The sequence below is a fragment of the Vombatus ursinus genome, unplaced genomic scaffold (assembly GCF_900497805.2).
Source record: "Vombatus ursinus unplaced genomic scaffold, bare-nosed wombat genome assembly UNPS02015255.1, whole genome shotgun sequence".
Lineage (NCBI taxonomy): Eukaryota > Metazoa > Chordata > Mammalia > Diprotodontia > Vombatidae > Vombatus > Vombatus ursinus.
In genome coordinates this window covers 20,700,241-20,723,610 of record NW_020955033.1, presented here as the reverse complement: position 1 = coordinate 20,723,610, position 23,370 = coordinate 20,700,241, and positions in this window count along the sequence as shown.

The window sequence follows — 23,370 nt, the reverse complement described above, 5'->3', positions numbered from 1 at the left end:
AAAATATTACTTCATTTAGTAATGATAATAATAATAGCTAACATTTATATAGTGTTTACTATGTGCCAGGCACTGTGCTAAGCACTTTCCAATTATTATCTCATTTGATCTTCACAACAACCCCATAAGGTAGGTGCTGTTATTGTCCCCTTTTTACAGTGGAGGAAACAGAGGCAAACAGGTTAAGTAATTTGCCCAAGGTCACACAGTAAGTGTCTGAGACTGGATTTGAACATAGGTCTTCCTGACACTAGGCCCAGTGCACTGCAAGATTTGAATTCAAGTTTTTCTGACTCTAAATCTATGTACTGCCTCTAAAGTATCATCTCTTTTTTATAGTTGAGATAATTGACCAAGTGGCTAAATGTTTTGCCTCATGGTCATGGAGATAGTAAAAATTTATCCAGGAGTTAAAGTTCATTCTTTCTTCTACAGAGATGGGTTGATGACAGAGAAAGGGAAGCTTTTGCTTTGCATTTTCCTGATGGGGAAAATGAGTCCTAGAACACTGCAATAGCAGGACTAAGACAGGTGTAACTCCTTAATAAGAACTCACATTTATGAAGTGCTTGGTGATTTAGGAAGTACTTTCCTCTCAGCAATTCTCTGAGGCTAAGTAATGCAAGTATTATTACTGTTGTTCTTTTTGTTAGTATGTTATAGCAGAGGAAACTGCAGCTCAGAAATATTCAATCACCTACTCAAGGTCACATAGTTAGTAAGCAGCTGAGAGCTGAAGCCTTGTCTTCCTCCTTCATCATTCAACTCAAAGTGTTCTCTCCAAAGTTGACGATGGTCTCTTGTCTGTCAAATCCAATGGCCTTCTCTTGTTGACTCCCCCATTAGATTGTGAGGTCCTCAAAGGCAGAGACTGTCTTTTGCTTTTCTTTTGTATACTCAGTCCTTAGCACAGTGCCTGGCACATAGTCAGCATTTAATAAATGTTCATTGACTGACTGAATCTTCATTCTTCTTGACCTTTCTGTAGTCATTGACACTGTTGATAACTTTTTGTTTCTGGATCTTTCCTCTCTAGGTTTCTGTGACACAGCTTTCTCTTGATTCACCTCCTATCTGCCTAACTGTTCCTTCTCAGTTTCTTTTGCCAGATTTTCATCAAGGTCATGCCCACTAATCATGAGTGTCCCTGAGGGTTTAGCACAGGACCATCTTCTCCGTCCCTTTTATACTAGGTACTCAACTTCCTTTGGAAGTCTAGCAAACCCAATAGCAAACCCAGAATAATTTTTAAATGCATAAGTACATAGGATTATAAAGGAAGCCAATAATATTGAAATGAAGTTATCAAAATATTTTTTTCAAAAACTAAATTCATGGATCCATAGTTAAGAACTCCTTTATACTGTCTCATTTGGTGATCTCATGGGCTCCCATGAATTCAACTATCAGTTCCATGCAGATATAAATGGGAATTTTTTATTTTTTATTTCCTTTTTAAGTATTTCCTGCAACTTTTAATTAACTGAAATCCTGTCTTCTATTAATATTAACCTCACCTGGCCAAATCCTGTCCAATGGGATGCACAAACTTACATAAAGCATTAAATATTCCTTAGATAAGAAGCTAAAGGAAGAATTTCAACAGTCCTTTACTCCTTGGTGACATGTAAATCTTCCCCCTCAATTTGCCAATTTGTGCAGCCTCCAAATGTAGTTTAATCTGTAACCTGACTTAGTTTACCTATAGAGTTTGTTTGACAAAGTTTATTTCCTTAGGGGATATATAACATTATGATTTTGTTCAACTAAGTTTGTTCAACTTTTATGACATTGAAGAAATATGCTATTATGGATCTATCTTTCCTTTAACTTTTATGGCCTAAGACGAATGAATGTACAAGATTGCAATATGTAAAAGAATTATTTCTCTGCCACTTTGATGTAATTTTGCCAATAAGAAGCCTGGTTAGAATTCTAATGATTGTTCAGGTTTTCTCTGAAGTCTGAACCTATGCTTGAGCATAATAATAAAACCTAGATTTTTACCTCTATAATTTTTGCATTATGGTAAACATATTTTGCAGCAGTTAATACATCACATGAACTCAGAGAGGAGATATTTCTCCTATACTACAGATGATTCCCAAATCTCCATATCTATCCCTAATCTCTCTCCAAAAGGTCATGTGGGAGAGGGACTGGATGGTCTTTCTTGACCCTAGAAGGCAGAACTAGGGCCACTAATTTAATTATCTCTAACAAAAAATTTTTCATTCTACATAAGGAAATTTGCCTAACAATTCAAGCATCCTAAAAATGGAATAGGTCACCTTGAAAAGCAGTGAATTCCCTCCCATTAGGAATCTTCTGGAAGAGCCTGGATAACCACTTATCGGGATTGCTACAGGAAAAGATTCAGGACTGTTGAAGTCAGATTGGAGTCAGAGATTGAAATCTGTTGGAGTCAGATTTGGAGTCAGAGAACCTAGGTTTGAATCCCAGCTCTGCCATCTGTAGATCCTCAGGCAAGTTCACAACTTTTTGGGACCTCAGTTTCTTCTGTGTTGATGAAAAGACAGGATTAGATCAAGTCTAGATTTTCTTCTAGCTCTAAACCCTGTGATCTCTAACTATCTATTAATCTGGATGAGCTCTAATGTCTCTTCCAAACCTAAATTTTATGCTATCTAGCAATTTATGAATCTAGATCTAAGATCCTTAACCTTTTCAGTATCAGACTGTGGTAAAAACCTATTGAGCCCTTTTCAAGGTATTGTTTTCAAATGCATTAAATTAAAGGCTTGAAGCAGGACCCAGGATCCAAAGAGGTACTGCAGTTCCCAGGGTTCTCATTTGTTAATAAGAGTATTGCATTAGATCACCTCTAAATTGCCTTCTAGGGGTAGCTAGGTGGCATAATGGATACAGTACCAGGTTTGAAATCAGAAAGACTCACCTTCCTGAGTTCAAATCTGGCCTCAGATACATACTAGATGTGACCCTGGGCATGTCATTTAACCCTTTTTGCCTCAAATTCCTCGTCTGTAAAATGAGCTGGAGAAGGAAATGGCAAACCACTCCAGTATCTCTTCCAAGAAAATCCCAAATGGAGTCATGAAAAGTCAGACATGACTGAAAATGACTCAACACGATAACAAATTCCTTTCTAGTTCTAAATCCTGTGATCTCTTACAACCTGTGAGGTTACAAAGGATACAAAGAAAACCATTACCTGAAATGCTTCCCTCCTTGTCTCTGCCTCTGGGTTCCTGGCTTCCTTCAAGTCTCAACTAAAACCCCACCTTCTGTAAGAAGTCTTTCCTGATCCCCCTTAATACTAGTGCTTTCAGATGAAGAAATTAAAGCTATCTATAGTCATATAAAAAAATGCTCTAAATCACTATTGATTAGAGAAATGCAAATTAAAACAACTCTGAGGTACATCACACCTATCATATTGGCTAATATGACAAAACAGGAAAATGACAAATGTTGGAGAATATGTGGGAAAATTGGAACCACTAATGCATTGTTGGTGGAGTTGTGAAATGATGCAACCATTCTGGACAGCAATTTGGAACTATGCCCAAAAGGCTATAAAAATGTGCATACCTTTTGATCCAGTAATACTGCTACTAGGTCTGTATCCCAAAGAGATCATCAAAAGGGGGAAAGGACCTACATGTGCAAAAATATTTATAACAGCTCTTTTTGTGGTGGCAAAGAATTGGAAATTGAGGGGGTACCCATCAATTGTGAAATGGCTGAACACGTTGTGGTATATGAATGTAATGGAATACTATTGTTCCATATGAAATTATAAGCAGGCAGATTTCAGAAAAACCTGGAAAGACTTATATGGACTGATGCTGAGTGAAGTGAGCAGAACCAAGAGAACAAATGTACACAGTAGCAGCAACATTGTGCAATGACCAACTTTGATAGACTTAGCTCTTCTCAGCAATGCAATGATCCAAGACAATTCCGAAAGACTCATGATGCAAAATGCTATCCACATCCAGAGGAAGAATGATGGAGTCTGAAATGCAGATTGAAACATACTATTTTCTCTTTTTTGTTTTATTGTTTTTTCTTTCTCATGGTTTTTCCCTTTTATTCTGATTCTTCTTTTACGACATGACTGATGTGGAAATATGTTTAATATGATTCTACATGTGTAGCCTATATCAGAATGTATGCCATCTTGGAGAGGGGAGAGAGGAGAGAGGGGGGAAATTTAGAACTCAAAATCTTATAAAAGTGAATGCTAAAAATTAAAAACAAATAAAGTGGGGAGGATTCATATATTTCCAAAGCCACAGATTTGTGTACAATAATTCTACCCTACCCCACCTTATCACTCCCACTCATGTGTTTTTTCAATGTCAATGAAATACTTTGAGAGTTAAAGGCAAGAGAAAGTCTTCTGAAACTAGTCAGGATTTGGGGGTCATTAAACAAAATAGCTCACAACTAAAGCTATAAACAACTACCTGGCAATGGGCAGAGGTCTTTATGTGGGACAAGGATATCCCATTTGAAAGTAAGAAATACTATTAGACCTAGTGATCTAAAACTGAACTAAAAACCCTAGACTCTTGATTTCTACCCCAACTTCAAAATCTGACTTTCTGTGGCCTGACTTATGTTTTCTAAGCTTTTGATTTCCATTTTTCATCTATAAATTGAAGTGAAAATGCAATTATATCTACTTTTAAAAAATTTTGTAGGGAAAGAATTTCATGTTTAGATATTGTGCCTATTACCTTCAATCCTTCAAGGATCCGTGATTTTGTTGCTTCTCATCTTCTTCCCCACTCCCCCCCACCACAACAACAAATATAACCCTTAGACTTAAGAGATGGTCTTAGAGAATTGCTTCAGCCAAAATCATGCTCTCTAAACTTGGCTAGGCTGGTCCTTGAACACAGACCTACACTGTGTCACCAATACCAAGAAAACAAAGGTTCTCTACCAGCTAGCACTGCACCATCCATACATGGAACTATCGGTTACAACAAATGGAGAAATTTTGAATGCTATGGATAAATTCATTTACCTTGACAGTATACTTTCCAGGGATGTACACATAGATGATGAGGTTCACACATGCATTGTCAGAGCAAGTTCAGTGTTTGGGAGGCTCTGATGGAAAGTGTGGGAGAAAAGAAGTATTAGATTGTCTACCAAACTGAAGGTCTACAGAGCCATTGGCCTGACCTGTGACACCGGGACAGTCTACCAGCACCATGGCAGGAAACTGAATCACTTCCATTTGAATTGTCTTAGGAAGATTTTACAGATCACCTAGCAAGATAAGGTACTAAACACTGAAATCCTTTCTGAAGCTGAACTGCCAAGCATTCAATGTCTACTGCAGAGAGTAGAACTCCAATGGACTGACCACATAACTTGAATGTCAAATGTATGTTTGCCTAAAAGACCATTTTACAAAGATGTCAGGCAAGGCAAGCACTCACACAGAGGTCAGAAGAAGCAATACAAGGACACTCTCAAGGTCTCTCTGAAGAACTTTGGAACTGATTGTGAGACATGGCAGATGCTGGCAAAGGACCAGCAAGCATGATGTGCCCACATCAAAGAAAGCACTATGCTCTATGGGCAAGACAGAATTGCAGCAGCTCAAAAGAAACATGAGATGCTCAAATTTAGAGAATCCACCCCAAATGTTCACATGGACTATTTGTGCCCGACCTGTCAGACACACTGAAACTTGACTCTAACATAGTGATGTCATTTTAGTCACCTTCAAGAACAAAGGACAACAACTAACCAACCAACCAACACTGTGTTGCCTGGTCAATTTCTAAAAGAAATCTTCCGGAAGTCATTCAGTTCTGGTCAGTTCCATGCCATGATGAGGCACAAGAGTAGGACCTCACTTTCTCAATAAACACAAATTTATTAAGTGCTTACCACGGACCAGGTGCCATGCTAAGCAGAGGGGATACAAAGAAAGACAAAAACAGCCCCTGCCCTCAAGGAATTTACATTCTACTAAGGAAAATAACTTATAAATAAATAGGTACATACAAGACCTAGACAGAGTGGGTGGAAGGTAGCCTTAAAGGAGAAGGTGCTAATAGCTAGTGGAACTAGAAAGTCCTCTTGCAGAAAGCAACATCTGAGCTGAGTCTTGAAAAAAGCCAGGGATCCTAAGACGCACAGGAGAGGAAGGAGAGTATTCCAGGTATGGCGGACAGCTAGTACAAAAATACTGAGAGAGGAGTTAAAAGTGTCATGTGTCAATGGAGTTCATAAAACCCTGACTGGGAAAAGTGTTTTTAGCCTCTAAACACCTCAAGCAAGTAGATAGACAATGGGAATCCTGATCCTCCTCTCTTCCTCTGAACTGAGATAAAGAAGTCCTGAAAAAAAAAATTTCTTAATCTTTACATAATTCATTTTACCCAGCTGGAATATCACAAAAATTCTCTGATGGTTGGTTTCATTGGTTCCTTAAGCAAAAAGGCTGCTGAGCACATACATCATTTTCATTCAGCTGGCTTTCATTTTCTTAATATAATAATGATGAGGTTGATAGCAGCAGTAGTGATAATCAGTAATAACGTAACAACGCATTAACAGCCAAGAGGCTCGAATTGCTCAATAGACACTGTCATTACTCTCAATACTTTTTTCCTCCGTATTTTTACACACTTGATTGTGTCTGTCTGCCTCTGTATATCTGCCTTTATGAAGCTTCAATATGGCAGAAACTTTTAAAAGCAGTTTTGAATGATTATCAAGTGAAATATTTCTCCTGCTTGTGAGAATCAAACATTAAAGTTGCTGTTCTCATGTTTTACAGTGATTCACATGTGCACATGGAAACACTAAGCACTTCAGCACCCAATTCAAATATCAACTTACACTGCTTACTTAATGGGTAACCAATCAACTCAGCTCAATTACTGGCTCTTTCTCAGGTGTGTAATCACTTCTGTGCTCTTTGAGTCTGTGCATATCAAAGATATTACATTATGTATGAACTGAAAAGAGTGAGAGAGAAAACTGTCTACATATATCTGCTGAGCTACAGTAGTTGACAGGCAGTGTGATATATTGACTAAGAGCCAACCTTGAAGCCAGGAAAACCTGGTTTCAAGTCCTCCCTCTGACCCATACTGGCTCTAGGCCCTGGACAGGTCAATTAACCCCTCAATGCCTGACACAACTTTTATAAATTGCAGAGAAAATGTTTGCATAGGCAGAAGGAGTTTCATTACTTGGAAGTTCCCCATTTGGTGTTATTCAGTTATTTCAGTTCTGTCCAATTCTTCGTGACCAAAGATACTGGAGTAGTTTGCCAATTTCCTTCATCCTCTCATTTGACAGATGAGGAAACTGAGGCAAACAGAGTTAAGTGACTTGCTCAGGATCACACAGCTAGTAAGTGTCTGAGGCCAGATTTGAACTCACAAAGATGAGTCTTCCTAACTCCAGGCCCAGAGTTCTACCCACTGTGCCTCCTAGCTATCTGAAGCTCCCCATACTAATGAAAAAAAAAAAACCCACACAGGTCAAGGCCCTATCCCTATACTGCAGATAGTAGAAGCTACAACTTAAGAAAGAAGGCTAGCCATAGAAGCTGGCTTTCTACTTTTCATAGGGGACAAAGTCCAGAAAAGAAGCCAGTGACAATCCCTGTGGCCACAGATATCTGTATACAAGTGCACAAAGTATGGGTAACAAGCAGGTAAACCAGAACTGCCAACATGAGAAGACAAATTTGACTTGCTACGTATCACCAGGAATTGGTGGGATGTCATTGATGACTGGCCTTCTGGTTCTAGAAAGGCGTACCTTATTCAAAAAGGACAAAAGAGATAAAATGGGATGGTGGAAAGGAGAGAGCATTGTATATGAAGGCAATGCACTTGTGAAGAAATGGATAAATCCTCAAGGGGCTGGGACTAAGAATCACGAAGAACATTTGGATGAAGAACAATGAAGCAAGACCAGAAGTGATATTGTCTTGGGAGCTTAGTATAAAACAGAGGACCTTGTCAGAAGGAGAAATGGAGCTCAGAAAACAGATCATAATTCTGACACACAGGCACGATACAGTAGTGATGAACTAGTGTTACCTTACATAGAATACTGAACACAGAGTCAACAAGCCCTGAGAGCAAATTCAGCCTCAGACCCTTACTAGCTTTGTGACCCCGAGCAAGTCATTTACTCTCTCTCAGTCTTAATTTCCCCAAATGTGCAACAGGAATAATAATAATACCTATCTACCAGGATTGCTGTGAGCATCAAATGAGGTAATATTTGTGAAGCAATTTATAAATTGTAAAAAGTCATATGAATGCTAGCCATCATCATCCTCCTCCTCCTCATCATCATCATTATCCAGATAATAGGCAAGTCAGCTAAGCCAAAGTAAAACTTTGTAGAAATAGGCCAGGATCCAGAGCCCAGGAGCCCAAGGAATTGCAGTGCCTCTCCATACCACCCACCAGTCCGGATTTCAGCCCAGTCCCCATAGCCATCATTGAGAGGAGCAACCTCTGTGGAGAAAATGGCCTACCAGTGCACTGGATAGAGTACTAGGTCTGGAGCCAGGAAGACCTGAGCTCAAATCCAGCCTCAACCAACCATTAACTAGTTGTTTGACTCTGGGTAAGTCCTTAGCCTCTGTTTACCTCAGTTTCCTCAGCTGTAAAGTGAGGGTAATAATAGTAGCATCATGAGGTCATTATGAGGATCAAATAAGATAAAAATTACAAAATGCTTAGAAAAATGCACAATACAAATGCTCATCCCTGCCTTCTCCCACCACCATCAGCTACCTACCAATTGCCATCAATAAGCAAGTAAACACAAGAGTCTAGGGAAAAGCACTGCCAGCCATGCCACTAACTCTGCTTCCAGTCCTGCCCCTAAAGCCATCATCCAGGGGAGCAAACATTGTGGAGATGTGGCCTGTCACCTGCCTCTGCAGATACAGTAGCCTTTACCTCCTCGGCACTCACAGCTATTAAAGACCCAGAAAAGAAAGTCCCTACCATCACAGTCCTTGGCACAATCAAATGGTTCAATAGAAGAAATAGATGTCATTTTTTCCCATGGAAATAACGTTAAAAGAGATGCATCACCACCTCCTCTGGCACTACTTTGTCCTAAGGAATGCTGGGTCTTTCCATCTGACTTGCAACTGAAACCTCTTCTATGTTTTCTCTCCCTGTTAGAATATTAGCTCCGGGAGAGAGGGAATGTTTTGCTTTTCTATTTGTATCTCCATTGCTTAGCATGTTGCTTTGCACATAAGAAGTTGTTGTTCAGTCTGTTGGACTTTTGTGACCCCATTTGGGGTTTTCTTGGCAAAGACGATAGAGTAGCTTGCCATTTCCTTCTCCAGTTTGTTTTTTAACATGATGAAACTGAGGCAAACAGGGTTAAGTGACTTGCCCAGGGTCACACAGCTCGTAAGTGTCTGAGGCTGGATTGGAACTCAGATCTTCCTGATTCCAGACCTGGTGCTCTATCCATTGTACCACCTACCTGCCCCCAATAAGAGTCAATAAATGCTTTTTAACTCATTCATCTATATCGTCTGTGACTTTGAAAAAGGTGAGAATTTAACAAATTCTTAATTTACAATAAGTCTTACCTTAATGATAATTTCATTTTTTAGAAGGTGGAGGAAGGAACAAGAGGAAATGCTATTCTGAAATTTATTCTGACAAGCCAGAAGGATTTTTTTTTGCAAAATATAACCAATAGCTAACATTTGTACAGCACCTAAAGGTTTGATAATTGCTTTATGTAAACATAATAGCTACCATTTCTATATCTAAAGTTTGCAAAACATTTTAGATTTGTTATCTTATTTGATCTTCATAACAACCCTATGAGGTGGGTGCTAGTATTAATCTCACTTTACAGCGAAGAATATCAGACTGAGAGAGGTTAAGTGACTTGCCTAGGGTTACACAGCTGATTAAGGCTGGATTTGAACTCAGATCTTCCTAACTCCAGGTCCTGTGTTATATCCATGACATAAAGCTGACTCTCAATAGAAACAAAAGAAAACAAGTAGAAACAATGGGAAAATTGGGAGGATGGTGGCTACTTATGTTGTAGAATTCATAATAAAAACAAAACAGGTATAGTCTGACTTGCACCCTGGATTTCAGAATAAATAAATAGATACAGATATAGATATATAGATATACACACATACATATACATACATATATCTATATGCATATGCATGTATATATACATATACATATATATAATCCACGTTAATTGTAGCCTTCTTAGGAGAGATGGCTGAAAAAAGAACAAAGTAAAAAGTGCACAGCAGAGAACAAAAGAAAACTTATAAGAAAGCAAAGGTGGACAGCTCTGAACACAATGAGTAGTATTTATTATATAGGCTTTCTTGAAATGAAAATTAATTGCTGTATAATTTGAATCCTCTCTTATGTTCTGTTATGCACATGGCAATGCTTTTTTTCTTTTCTTATTTTGTATTTGTTTTAGTATTTAAGTTTATAATGTGTTTTCTTTTTCTTATTGTGTATTTAAGTTTAAAGTAAATTTTTAAAAAAGAATAATGTTAGGATTGTTAAACCTCAGAATGAGTTATCTGACAAATAAGTACAACAAAAAGGGCCTTTTAGCTATGTTGGGGGCTCAATAAGGGGATATGTACCCTTGGGGTGAATGGGATGGTGATAATAGATGATGGAGAAAAGACAGCACTAGTCACCTGTGTTAGTTTACTCTTTCTGGAGAGCTAATGGATCTCACTAAAGAAGTCCTATTATACTCTGCAGTTTAATGCAATCAGCAGAATATTACATAAAAATAGGAAAAACCTAGAGGGCTATAACACCTATAGCACCCTTTCTTAACCTTTTTCTGTGTCATGAGCCTCTTTGGAAGTCTGATAAAGCCTATGGACCCTTTCTCTGAATAATGTGCTTAAATGCCTAAAATAAAATACATGAGATTATAAAGGAAGCCAATTCTATTGAAATCGTTATCAAATTATGTTTTTAAAAAACCAAGTTCATGGCCACCAGGTTAAAAACCTCTGATCTGTAAGGAATCTCCTTTCCATTTATTGATGTATTTATTGATCACCTACTATGTGCTTCACTCCAAGTGTGCCAACCTGCATGCATAGTTACTGAGTTTTATCCTGCTTATAAAGGACCATTTTCCCAATTGTTCAGTATTATCTGGAAGTTTCTCTCAGTCTTCCAGAATATTAACCACCCCACCTAATTTTGTTTCCACTGCTAGTATAAGGGACAGATTCTTGATTGCTTTATCCAAATCATCAATAAAGATATTGAAGAGAATGGTTCCCAGAACCACTAGCTTTGGAGCACCGCTCGATGTGTCCCCTCAGGCTGACAGTGAGTCATTGAAAACTACCCTTTGGTGCTGCCTTCCCAGTCACTGAACAGTGGAATTGCCAAGAGCATGCTTTCCTAGCTTGTCAAAGGCAGTGTTAGGCGGTAAAGAATCAAACTTCTTACTGAAATCAAGACAGATCATATCCATTGATTTCCCCTGACTCTGTAGCCTCTCATTCTCTATCATAGGAGGAAATTAAATTGGTCTGGCACTATTTGCTCTTTACACAGCTATGGTGATTGTTACTTAGTACCGTATGCTCTTTTAGTTGGTAGCAAACGGATCATTTGATGATTTATTCCAATACCTTCCCAGGTATTGATGTTAAACTGACTGCTCCATAGCTTCCAGGCTTATCCTCTTTTTTCCTTTCTTCTAGGTGGGCACAACACTTACCCTTTTCCAGTCCTTGGGGACTTCTCCTGCCCTCTATGATTGCTCAAAAACTACTGGTGAGTAGCTCTGAAATGAACCCTGCCAATTCCTTAAGTACCCTAGGGTGCATGTCATCAGGGCCTGCTGCTTTGAATACATTTCATTTTTCTAGGTCCTCTGACTACGTCTTTCCCTATTCTCCTTTGGCTTTCCATCCTTCCATCACAGTTGGGACCTGCTCCAGTCAGTTGTTCATATCTGATCTTTTCTGAAAAGACAGAAGTAAAGAAGACAGTAAAAGCTTCAGCCTTTTCACCACCCTCTGTTATTCATTTTCCCTCTCTGTCAATTCAGGCAGCAAAATGTTCTCTGGTCCTCCTCATTTACGTGAATTTATTTGAAGAATTTCTTTTGTTATTTTGTAAGTCCTCTGCCAGTTGCATCTCTTTTTCATCTTTCTTCTTCCTCCTATTTCCCCTTCGAGCCTTACTCTCTCTGTAAAGTCTGTTGATGATTATTTCATGTCCAGAGCACCCTCTCATCAAGCAATTCAGTCTATCATTTATATGAAGGACATTAAAAAAAACTGACAGTGTTAATGATGTTCACCAAAAGAGTACAGAGCTCAAAGCATAATAATTTCCAAGACTGACAAAGTATGTTCTCCTACTGAAGGCAGTGGTCATCCTTCACATCTGGCATGGACCTCCTCCTCATCTCTGCCTCCCAGAATCTCTGTCTTCATTCCAGACACACCTCAAACACCACAAAGCCTTTCCTGTTCTCCCCCACCCCATCTGCTAGTACCAGTCCTCCCAAAAGACCTTGTATCTATTTGTATTTATTCTTTATAAACTTCTATCTCTTCAGATAATCTCCCCCCTCACCCCAATAGATGTAAGTTTCTTGGGAATACAGATTATTTCATTCTTTGGATTTTACATCCCTGGTGCATCACATAGTGCCTAGCACATAGCAGCAATCAATAAATGCTTATTTGTTGATTAAAGTCCAACTCTGAGGCTTCATTATGGAGGTGACCTTGAGCTCCCAAAAGCTATGCCAGTGGAGGTCAAGCTCTGACAGATGCTACCAGGCTGGAAAGCCTTCAAGAAAAACACCTGCCACGAATGTCTCTGTCATCTGAGGACGAAACTAGCTACATGCAGACTCAGAACCCAAAGGTTGACCACCAAGTGAAGAACTGAAAGTGTGGGTCATGAAACTGTCTAAGGTAGGGGTTCTTAAAGATTTTCTTGCATCACAGACCCCTTTGGCAGTCTGGCAAAGCCTATGGGCCCTTTCTCAGAACAATGTTTTTAAATGCATAAAACTGAATATATAGGATTACAAAGGAAATCCATTACATTGAAACAAAGTTGTCAAAATATTTTTTTAAATGTTCATGGACCACAAGTTAAGAACCCCTTATCTAAGGCATATGAGGAACTATAATCTGCATGGTGTAAAGGACCACCTGGACAGATGAAATCAGAAGTCTATCAAATTCATTATAAATTATACAAATTATAGTTAAGTGATAGCACAGGTATGTCCCCAAACATATTGCCAATTAAATTCATTAAATATTTAATTGATTTGAATTTTCCATATCATTTCCTCTGAACCTCTTCTTGGCCCTGCTCTCATTTTGCAATGTATTATATTTAATGGCATATATTTTCTAGTGTGGCAACTAGGTGGCACAGTGGATAGAGGGCAAGGCTTGGGGTTGAGAAGATTCCTCTTTCTGAGTTCAAATTTGGCCTCAAACACTTACTGGCTGCATGACCCTGGGCAAGTCACCTAACCCTATTTGCCTCAGCTTCTTCATCTGTACAATGAGCTAGAGAAAGAAATAGCAAACCGCTCAGGTATCTTTACCAAGAATACCCCAAACGGGGTCACCAAGAGTTGAACACAACTGAAACAGCTGAACAAGTTTTCTAGTGGATTTGAAGTTACTTGAGTATAGTAAAGGTACCATTTTTCACTTCTGTATCTCTGACTTCTAGCAGACTGCTTGGATATAGTAGGCACATAATAAATGTTTGTTGAAATGAATTGAAATGAAATGAATTTTTATCTTGTTATTTCTTACATTTGGACTTAATCTATTCCTTTGACAGTGAAAATCAAGCTCACATCACTGCTTTCTCCATGTGTGTAGATATCCTATAGATTCGATTGATATAACTGCTGATATCAATTGCAACTACATGGACTGGAGCTTCATCTGTTTGAGTGAAAGTAGGCAATTAAAATTGCCTGCAGGCCTGAGAGAGGAGGCCCAGCATCTGGGCTGAGATTCCATTTAAATGGATATTAAAATGATGCTGCTGATATCATCTCCTAGTTACCAAGTAAAAATGTTAATAGTAGACCAAGGCAGAGAAGTCAGTATTGCAAGGCATCCTCCAGCTTACTCCAACAGAAGGAGTAGGCGTCAGCCCTCAGTCATCTAAATGACTTGAATAGTAAACTATGGTTTCTTCAAGGGGTGCAATCAATGCTGACCATTGGAAAAATAATGAAAGTCTGTCCCTTCTTCCTGTTATGTGCTCTTTCCCTCCTTACTGACAACCCTTAAATGTGTTGTGTGAAAAAAGAACTGAGATAAGTATAATGGGAAAGAAGTTTCTGCCCTCACCAATTCTTATTGCAGCTTTTGGAGGTACTTATGCAGCCGTGTCTAGACCAAGGGTGGTGAACTGTGGCCTCGAGGCCACATGTGGCCTTCTAGGGCCTTGGGTATGGCCTTTTGACTGAGTCCAAGTTTTACAGAACAAATCCTTTATTAAGGGGTTCTGTTCTATAAAGTTTGGATTCAATCAAAGGGCCTCAAGGACACAGGTTCCCCACCCTTGGTCTAGACTCTAGAGAATTAGATAGACTTTAAGAGAATAAGAAGAAGGAAATTGTGACAGCAATTGGAGAACATTGGACTTGTGAAGAAGACTAGGAAATTAACATAAAGAAGAGGGATTTAAAGAAATTGGAGAGAACTTGAGGAAAAATTGAAGGATATCAACTTGAGTTGTAGTAGGAGATGAAAAACTCAGTCTGAAGAAAGAAAAGCATTGAAGAAAAGGGCCCAAGGAGAAGAAGGACTCAAACAGGAAATAATTGATAAGATGAGGTAAGGAAGAACAGATCAGCAAAACAAATTGCTAAGACAGGATAAGAAGGTGGTATAAAACATGGAACTTGGAGTCAGGGAGACCTGAATTTAAATCCTGCCTCAGATATACTAACTGTGTGATCGTAGGCAAGTCATTTAAGCTTTCTGCCTCAGTTTCCTCATCTGTAGAATGGTGATAACAATAGCATCTCCTTCACAGGGTTGTTTGTGAAGATCAAATGAGATATTATGTAAAATGCTTTGCAAACCCTAAAGTGCTATATAAAAACTAGCTATTAGGTAATGGAACACTATTGTGCTATAAGAAAAGATGAGCAAGCAGATTTCAGAAAAATCTGGAAAGACTTTACATGAACTGATGCTGAGTGAAGTGAGCAGAACCAGGAGAACATTGTACACAGTAACAGCAACACTATGTGATGACCAACTTTGATAGACTTAGCTTTTTTCAGCAATACAATGATCTAAGACAATTCCAAAAGACTCATTATGGAAAAGGCTATCCACATCCAGAGAAAGAACCATGGAGTCTGAATGTAGATCAAAGCATACTATTTTCTCTTTTTTGTGTTTTTTTTTGTTTTTTTCCTTCTCATGGTTTTCCCTTTCGTTTTTATTCTACTTTCATAACGTGACTAATGTGGAAATATGTTTAATATGATTGTACGTTTGTAGCCTATGTCAGATTGCTTGCTGTCTTGGGGAGGGTGGAGGGGAGGAAGGGAGGGAGAAAAAAATTTGGAGCTCAAAGTCTTATAAAACTGAATGTTGAAAAAAAATTTTAAACTAGCTATTAGTAAGAGGAGGTAAAAAGGAGTAAATCTTTAAAAGGAATAAAGGTATACAGAGGTAATAAAAGGGTGTAAACTACTACTAAGAATGTGGAGCAGGGTGAATTTTGAAGTTACTTGAACTGTCTAATGTTTGTATTTCTGCCACAGTCAAATGACTCTTACTTATGCTCAAAGTGAAGACTGGCTTCCCTCCTATTAGATGACTCTAGGAATTCCTTTTCACACTCCAGTTTTACAAAGTCAGTGAAGAATTCACATCAACACATAAACATCTCAAACTTAACATATACAAAAGAAAACTTATTATCCATACACACCCCAAAAAAGTCTCCCCTTTTTCCTTCCTTTTTCTATCTAGAGTATCACTATCCTTCTAGTCAAGTTACACTTTTGTACAGTTCAGATTGTTGGTGAAAAGAAAAAAAAATTAATATTACTTCCAGTTTCTACTATATGTATTTCTACTGCATTGATTCTACAATGCAATTGATTTTATGCTATATTTACACCCTTATATTGCCTCTGTATACCAGAGGTTCCCAAAGCAGGCAATACCATCCGCTGGTGGGGACTGGAATGATGGGGGGCAGTAGTAGCTTTGGGTACAATTGGGGGGCATTGGAATAAAAATCAGGGGGCTGTGGAAGCATAAGTAAAAAAGAGAAGAAAATTTTAAAAAATTTGTACATGTTTCATCTGCTGTATAACAGAGTTAAAGTCATAGTGATAGTTTATTTTTATAATTGATTTTTATATTTGAATTTTTATAATTGAATTTTTTGATTTTTATAATTGAATCTGAATCTGCCTAAAGCCACCTTTCTATATCCATGAGTTGGGCTCAGAAATTTAGATATCCCTCCAAGTTCGCTAAAAGTTAGTTTAAAAGAAAAGTTGTTATTGCTCATGCCAGTATCTCCCGGGATACTTCCTAGATCTGTTTTCTAACGCCACAAATTACCATCCCCAAAAGATATGTCATCTGTCCTTGCCTATCTTTGTGTAGTTAGGGGACTTTTTCATCTCTTCCAAGGAGACAGAAAGTCTGGCAGTTGAGATCCCCTAGCAAAGACTATAAGATGCAGATGGATCCCATAAAGCAATTAACATCCTTTAATTGTCAGAGAGTAGTGTGATTATGCTCATCCTAAATGCCAGCCCTCCTTTCTTAGTATAGCCAGTTGCAATGTTCATGCCCCAACCTTACAACCTATCACCTTTTCTCCATGCCTACCAAGATCCCTTGTTTGTTGTGTCAATAAAGAGGGGTCCCCACCTTCTCTTGGGGTCACTGGTTTTACTGAGGTTGCCATCCTGACCTGCTTTGTTAACAGTTATATGTGTTACTGCTAATAAACTGATGTTGCTCAGAGCCTATACCTCAGTCTACTTTTACTAAATTTACTCAAGACATTAGGAAATTGTTCCCTTAAGTCAAGCTTAAATTTGTCAATGAGTGATGTCTACAGTCTCTCAAAACCATGATTCTATGATTCTAAGAGCAAAAGGTTGACTCATAAGCATGTATATATAGTAGGTGTCACTTTCATAGACCAAATTTTACTCTCTTGTGAGTCAAGTGGAAGGTTTTCAAGTAATGTTCTATGATAAGGCATTGGAAAACTCCATCAATGTAACACCATTGAGATGAGCAAAAATATGATGCAGCAAAATGTTTCATCATCAAGCTTGTGAGCAAAACTTTCAAACAACCTGGTCAGACCCCACAGAAATAAGAAATCTACATTGTACCACCACACGTCATCATATCACCACTGGCCACCACAAGTCAGGCAATAGCTAATAGTTCCTTCAAATCTATGAAGTCTTTCATTTTTCCATTCCTCTAAATAGGAGAACCTAATTGTAAATATTAAAGAAACTGATCAACTAATAAGCATTTTTGCAGTGTGTACCATGTACCAAACATTCTGCTAGACACTGGAGATACAAAGACAAAAAAGACACATTCCCTGCCCTCAAGGAGCTTACATAATGAGGGGATGAAAGAGGGAGAAGATGGAAAGGAACATAGGTATGTATGCTGTATATATGTTTAACTATATTCATATATAGATAATATAAAATATGCACAAAGTAAATTCAAGTTAATGGTTTGGGGGTGTGGTGGGGATACTTGTAGTCAGAGAAATCAGGAAAGGCATCATGTAGGAGGTAGTACTTGAGCTAAGCTTTGAAGGAGGCTAGAGAATGCAAAATGTGGAAGTGAGTTGGCTATGCATTCTAGGCCTAACGGGCAGAGGTTTCCAAAGCAGGCAATACCATCTGCTGGGGGGCACTGGAATGATGGGGAGCAGTAGTAGCCTTGGGTGCAATGGGGGGGGCATTGAATAAAAATCAGGGGCTGTGGAAGCATAAGGAAAGAAGAGAAGAAAATTTTGAAAAATCGTTTGTACATGTTTCATCTGCTGTATAACAGAGTTAAAATCATAGTGATAGTTTATTTTCAAATAAACACACAACATGCAAGTTATAACCAATCAGTGGCCACGTCCGCCAACAGGTCTTAACAAGCAAGTGTTGGCAGGTGAGCATATTGCATACTGTCCAGCATGCATCTGCAGGAATATGTGCATGTAATGACTTGTTTACAATATGATACAATAAGGTTATGTGATGCAATATTACATCATCAAAATTTCAACGCAGGAAAAAATCCACAAATTTAAAATAAATTATTAAATTCAAGATGCATTTTTTTAAAAATATTTTATATTTTTTGAAATGACATAAATTTTAAAAAACATTAAAGGGTTTCAGATTTCGGGGGGGGCAGGAAGCACTGAGTAATTTTTTTGAAAAAAGGGGGCAGTAGGCCAAATAAGTTTGGGAACCTCTGACCTAGACAAAGGCACAAAAATGGGAGATGGAATGTCATAGGAGGGACAGCAAATAAACCAATTTACCCAGACTGGAGAGTACATCAGTGGTGTTGATCTCTATCTCAAATAGAAATGGAATTACTAAACCATGCCACTGAATATTGACTTAGAAAACTACATATTAACATTATCTATATTCTATTATATTTTTTATCTATTTTGTTAAATTTTTCCCAATTACATTTTAATCTGGTTTAGCTGCTAAGGAGTATGCAGTCTCCCACTGGGTATCAGATAAAGGTAAATAATGTGTGATGCATCTAGAAAAGTAAGCTGTAGCTAGATTTTGAAGGACATTAAATGACAAACAGGAGAACTTGACCCTTTTGTGTGGTAAAAGGGAAGCAGTAGAGTTTCTTGAGCAGGATAGTGACTCAGGGGTGGGGGAACCTGTGACCCTCTCTAGGTCCTCAAGTGCAGCCCTTTGACAACATCCAAACCGGGCCACACTTCAGGACCTAGAGGGCCACATGTGACCTCAAGACCACAGGTTCCCCACCCCCGTCTCTAAATCTAACTGGTTTTCCTGCCTTAAATCTCTGCTCTATTCTAACTCACTCTCTATACAGCAACCAAAGTGAGCTTCCTAAAAACTAGGTCTGACTATATCATCTCTTACTCAGTAACTCCAGTAACTTCTTATTAACTCCAGGAACAAATATAATGTCTTGGACTTGTCATTAAGGACTTTCACAGTCTGGCCTCATACTTTACTTCCGCTCCATGTTCTCTGTAATCTAACAATACCAGCCTATTTGTAGTTTCTGAAACAATTCACTCTATCACCCTTCTCCTGATCATTATACTATTTGCTGTCCCTCATGTCTAGAATTCTCTCCTTCTTCACTCCTACTTTGACATTGCTGGCTTCTTTCAAGACTCAGTTCAAACATCAACTTCAACAGAAGACCTTCCCAGACCCCTTAGATTTCCTCCCTGAGGTCAACCTCATTGTTGTTGTTATTATTGTTGTTGCTGAGTCATGTCCAACTCTTTGTGACCCCATTTGGGGTTTTCTTAGCAAAGACACTGGAGTGATTTGCCTTTTCCTTTTCCAGGTAATTTTATGGATGAAGAACTGAGGCAAACAGGGTTAAGTGACTTGCCCAGGGTTAGTAAGTGTCTGAAGCCAAATTTGAACTCAGGAAGAGGAATCTTCCAGACTCCAAGTCCTGCCCTCAGTGCCACCTAGCTGCCCCTAACTTCCTTTTACACTGTAGCCGTATCTATTTATTTATGTATTATGTAAGTTCCTCAAGGGCAGGAACTGCTTTTGTGGCTTTGCCTTTCTTTGAATCTCCAGCATTTAGCACAGTGTCTGGCAAACAGTAGATGCTTAATATTGACTGATATGAAATTATTGTAATCAGTGGTGACATCCTTTCTTCTGCCCATAACACATTTTTTAACACTCAACTTGTTAAAATTAATGAGGTTGGAATTGTCTTACTTGCATATCATATCTTTTTTCTAATTTTTATTCTTCTAGCTTTGTACTAATTTTAATCTTTGTTCTATCAAATTGATGATCTTACTTATTGTACTCCATATTTGAGGAATGATACATTTGTAACTGGGTTTTTCATATCTGTTAATCATTCTATCTATGACTTTTCTAATATTTTCCCAAAACATTTGTGATATATAGGTAGCCATATTATAATACATTTGACAGCTCATTTCAGAACCAGCAGGGATGTCTGTTGCACAGGATGGGCATCTGACTATCTTTCCCCAGTGGACCCTTGGTCACCTCATCTTGTACTGTTCATCATGAGCATAAGAAAAAAGGCCTCTGTGAAGAAAATTGTAGCACCATTTTGGTGGCTTATGTGGTACTGATGGGGTATGGCCCATCATTCAGTTTCAGAAGCCAAGACCTTTGCCCCTTTTCACCAAAAGGAATTTGGCTCCAATTTGTTTACAGACCCTGGAAGACCCTTAAACTTTTAGATTCCTTATAGACTCCCCTTATCTCCCTTTGAAAGCCCTAGCCCCACCTTTTGATCTTATTCAGATGTACCTTTGCACCTTGCCCTAAAAAGAATCTGGCTCCCATTTGTCTACGGGCCCCAGAAAACCCTTAAACTTCTAGGTTCCTTATCTACACCCCTTATCTCTCTTTGAAAGCCCTAGCCCTGATTCTTTCAAACTTCTATCTTCCAGTTCCCTTCATTATCTATTCCCATTGTTTATTCAATCTCTCATACCTGCCAATCAGAATTCTCATCTAGACCCTTTTCCCAACCACCCCCCCCTTCCTCTGGCCACCCAAAGTTACTTTAGTGTATATGAGATCCACCCTGGCCCCCATTCAAATGCTGAGACTCTCTCATGTCCAGAGGCTGAGCTTTTCTCATGCCCACTATGTGATTTATCTCTAATAAACTTTTTCTCTGGATGAAGAAGATTTGAGTTGAATTCATTCAGGCAGGCCCCACATTGTGATCTTGGGGTTTGAGCACCCCAAACCTCTAGACCTCTTCAGTACCATCTCTTGTATAGGTTGAAGAAGCAAAAGAATTTAGTAAGATCCTATAAACACATTGATTTATAATCTGAGTTCACTGTGAAGGTGAGCACAATAGAGGATGGGAAATACACACACACACACACACACACACACTAGATAATATGTCTCAGGTTTGAAAAAGGAAAGAGGTCAAAGGCTTATAGATGACTCAGAAACCTCATACCTACATATTTATGCTTTCAAAAGGAGTGGGAAGGTACTAGGCATGGCAAACACTGGCCCCAGAGCTAGGGATAAAAAGACAAAAATGAAATAACCTCTGCCTCCAATGTTCTTTCTACCATATCTCTATGCCTCTCTAGATTTAAAAATCCCCTACTTAGAGAAAATGTGTTAGGACTCCATTAATGTCACGGACATTTGTCCTGCAGAATCAATTGAAAAGAATCAAGCAAGATCTTGTCAGATTTACCTGAGCAAGAACAGTCTTAATTTAAACATCATTTTGCTTTAGATTTGAGAATTCTCAAAAGATCAAGTTGATAAGCATTTATCAGCCACCTACTATGAGCCAGGCACTATGCTAAGCCCTGGAGATACAAAAAAAAAAAGGCCAAAAATATTATCTCTACTCTCAAGAAGCTCAGTCTGGTGGTAAAATCCCATCCATCTTACTCTTACTCAAGGTACCTCAGGTAGTAACGAATTCTGCCCATTAAGAAACAGCCAGGTACTGAAGTGGGTCCAGAAAAAAAATTATGATATCTTATTATTGATTCATCCGGGGTATGTCTATTGCCTGAGAAATTTAACTGAAACATGACAGAATCATTATTTCTAAATAATGTTTTCCTTTCAGGTTATCCTCCAACTCTTAAATGGCCTCCATCTTTAGTTTCTTTCACCGCATATCAATGATTGTGATGAATTCCCTTCCTCCATAGCAAGTATAAATAACAACAATAGGCCCCAACCTTTCTAACCAGATAAGCTCTTTCACTTCCAACAGGCTCACCAGGAAACCAGGAAACATTTGTACTCAACATTGATCATATTGCAACTATAAGTGGGAGCAGGGAGAAATACTTTAAATTTTTCCTGGGTGATGTCAATTAAATGATATTTCCTTTACATTTTATCTTGGGGTTTCTCTTTTTTTCTTTTTCTAACATGTCTCTTGGATTTTTTTTCCCCAGGAAAACTTTCCCATAAATTCACAGAATGTTCCAAAGCTCAGTATAGGTTTACACCCTGAGAATTTATTATTCATGAAATAGACCTTTTGAAGTCTGATTTCTCAGTATTGATGTTTTATCTTTAAACAGTGAACATGAACATTGGCTCAAAGGTCCACTGACAATCACTCAGGAATAACTCAGACGTTTGTGTCTAGGCAAGGTCTCCCCTACACAGGGAACCTTTTGTAAATATTAGTTACTAGAATCGTAACACTAATAGATGTAGTTAATAATTATCACAATGTGCCAAAACTGCACAGTTTGTTCCCTGATTACAATATTAAATTGCTATTGAGCTGTGGTATTTGCTTCAGGCAATACGAGTGAGAACCCCCCAAAGACTCTGCCTGGCCTCGCCACACAAAAATGGAAAATGTACTTCTGCACACAATACGCAGGCAGCAGTGGGGTTTGCCAGAAAACAAACACAAAACTCAGACAATAGAAGGAAAGTTTTATCAGAGCTGAAGTGTCCTTTCACTTGGGAACTGTCATCTCTCTAAAAGAAAAACACACACACACTGGATAGCAGCTTACATGGCAGGCCATTACCATGGGCCCAGTGACTCATGATGTAGATAGAGCCAGCTGCACAGCCAGAGCAAGCTTTGTTTTATTTGCATTTGATTACATCTCCAGATAGCTGAGAAGTTGGGGGCACCTGGAGAACAAGGGCAGGCTTAGGCCTCTAGGAGAGCAGAGAGAGAGAGAGCTTTGAGTTCCCACCACCCTCTTCCTTCCCTGACAGGTCAAGTAGCCTGGACAATAGGGCAAAGCTTTTGAGAGCAAAACTGCAATTTAACTGAGAGGTGTCATTAACACCAGGGCTGCATATTCAAAAGCAGGCTCAATGGGGGCATTTGTCAGATGTAGCCTCCCCCTCATCCACCCACGCACTGCCTCCCACCTCCATATTTGCAATTAGGAAATGCTTTTACTGGAGACTGAAGGCAGGGGCAAATGAGTGGTTAGCAACCAATTTACATGTACAAACAGGAGCGAGGTTTGCCCACACTGGGGGCAATATGCATAAACATATTGTGGGTAGGTCTACCCTTGTGCTGTCCTGAATACCGCTTTA